We start from the raw sequence: 2619 nt of genomic DNA, 5'->3' as shown, positions 1-2619 counted from the left end.
CAATTCCCCCAACAGTAATTCCCGCAACAACAGTTCCCCCAACAACAATTACCGCAACAACAATTTCCCCAGCAACAATTCCCCCAACAGCAATTCCTCCAACAACAAGAGTTCCCCCAACAACAACAATTACCACAACAATAATTCCCCCAGCCACAACAATCCCCTGAACAACAACAATTCCCCCAACAACAATTCCCACAGCAACAACCACAACAATTCCCCCAACAACAATTTCCAATACCATACCCACGCCAGCAATCACAAGAACCTTCCCCATACAACCAATATCCACAACAACAACCATTTGGGAGCGACGTTATAAGTATCAATGGCCTATGAAATGAAGAGATGTAATACTAGACGGGTGAATCATGGTTCTTAGTCAATGGAGCATAATGTTAACGATGATAAATAAAGTGATGTGCACCATCATGTGTAACACCGACCCGTACTAGTCCAAACATGGGAATAAAAGACAAATAAGTTCTTTTCTGAAGCACATTGCTGGCAATTGTTACATTCATGCCATATTTTGATTTCCATACCTAACTACAATCTCAATGTTATGCGACGTCTACTTATTTATGAAGTGTAGTATTATATGAACATAACATAATTAACATGTCCGAAACTTGTTTCAAATTGAAGTATTATTAATTTGGGAGTAAGGACTAATTACAATTTAACATTTCAATGGAGAGTGCTACTTGTAGACTGTGTTGTTAATTCCCCGAGGAGGAGAGGATGATGCAGTATAGTACAAATAAGTATTTCACTAAGTTAAGACTCAAGGTTATCAATCCAGTAGGTGAACCACACAAAAACTTGTTAACAGCACCTGCACACACAAAAGCAAACACTGACACCTAACGCAAATAAGAGGCTTGTCAATCCTCGTAGAGGTTATTTGCAATGATTAATTCTGGTAGTGATAGATGGATAAAGTAAAATACAAAATAAAATAAAAGTAAATAAATTGCAGCTAGGTATTTTTGTGTTTTTATATATGATAAAAGTACACCCAGGGGCCATAGTTTTTACTAGATGCTTCTCTCTTGATGGCAGAACATATAGTGGGTAAACAAATTGTTGATGGGAAATTGATAGAAAATCAAATAATTATGATGGATTCATGGCAATGATCATGTATATAGGCATCACATTCGATGCAAGTAGACCGACTCCTGCCTGCATCTATTACTATACTTCACCCATCGACCGCTATCCAGCATGCATCTAGAGTTTTAGGTATAAAATAGAGTTACACCTTAAGCAAGATGATATGATGTAGACAAAGTAAATTCAAGCAATATGATTAACCCCCATCTTTTTATCCTTAATGTCAACAATAAAAATATGTGCCATGTCCATTTCTGTCACTATGATTGAGCAACACAGGATTGAACCCATCACAAAAGCACCACTCCCACTGCAAGATAAACCAATCTAGTTGGCCAAACCAAATCGATAGATTGGAGAGAAATACAAAGATAAAATAATCACGCATAAAAGAGTTCAGAGAAGACTCAAATATTCTCATGAATCATCTGATAATAAACTCATAATTTATCAGATCCCAGCAAACACACCGCAAAAGAAGATTACATTGGATAGAATTCCAAGAACATTGAGAAGAACTTTGGATTGAAGTTCAAAGAGAGAGCAGAAGCCATCTAGATTCTAGCTATAGACCCGAAGGGCTGTCATAAACTACTCACAAATCATCGGAAGTGTCGGAAATACGCCCTGGAGGCAATAATAAAATGGTTATTATTATATTTCCTAGTTCATTATAATCGTTTATTATCCATGCTATAATTTTATTGATTGGAAACTCAAATATATGTGTGGGTACATAGACAAACAACGTGTGACATAGTGAGCCTCTACCAGACTAGCTCGTTGATCAAAGATGGCCATGGTTTCCGGGTCATGGACATGAGTTGTCATTTGATAATGTGATCAAATCATTAGGAGAATGATGTGATTGACAAGACCCAAACTATGAATGTAGCATATGATCTTGTCAAGTTTATTGCTATCGTTTTCTGCATGTCAATTATCTGTTCCTATGACCATGAGATCATGCAACTCACTGACACCGGACGAGTGCCTTGTGTGTATCAAACATTGCAACGTAACTGAGTGACTATAAAGATGCTCTACAGGTGTCTCCAAGGGTGTCTGTTGAGTAGGCATGGATCGAGACTGGGATTTGTCACTCCGTATGATGGAGAGGTATCTCAGGGCCCACTCGGTAATACAACATCACAATAAGCTTGCAAGCAATGTGACTAAGAAGTTAGCCACGGGGTCTTGTATTATGAAATAGAGAGACTTGCCGGTAACGAGATTGAACTAGGTATGGAGATACCGATGATCGGATCTCAGGCAAGTAACATACCGATGGACAAAGGGAACTTCATACCGGATTGACTGAAACCTTGACATCGAGGTTCGACTGATAAAGATCTTCGTAGAATATGTAGGAACCAATATGGGCATCCAGGTCATGCTATTGGTCATTGACCGTAGAGGTCTCTCGGTCATGTCTGCATAGCTCTCGAACCCGCAGGGTCTACACACTAAACGTTTGGTGACGATATAAGTATAGTT

The 2619-nt window shown here is 38.7% G+C and overlaps 1 pseudogene; it reads left to right on the top strand.

Annotated features, from left to right (window-relative positions):
* LOC123083610 (gamma-gliadin-like) overlaps positions 1-325 on the top strand; it is a 1244-nt pseudogene extending 919 nt beyond the window's left edge.
* Positions 326-2619: the final 2294 nt, after the last annotated feature.

This window comes from Triticum aestivum, chromosome 1B, assembly GCF_018294505.1.
Source record: "Triticum aestivum cultivar Chinese Spring chromosome 1B, IWGSC CS RefSeq v2.1, whole genome shotgun sequence".
In the NCBI taxonomy this organism is placed as follows: domain Eukaryota; kingdom Viridiplantae; phylum Streptophyta; class Magnoliopsida; order Poales; family Poaceae; genus Triticum; species Triticum aestivum.
This window is presented reverse-complemented; position numbering and strand designations above follow the sequence as displayed.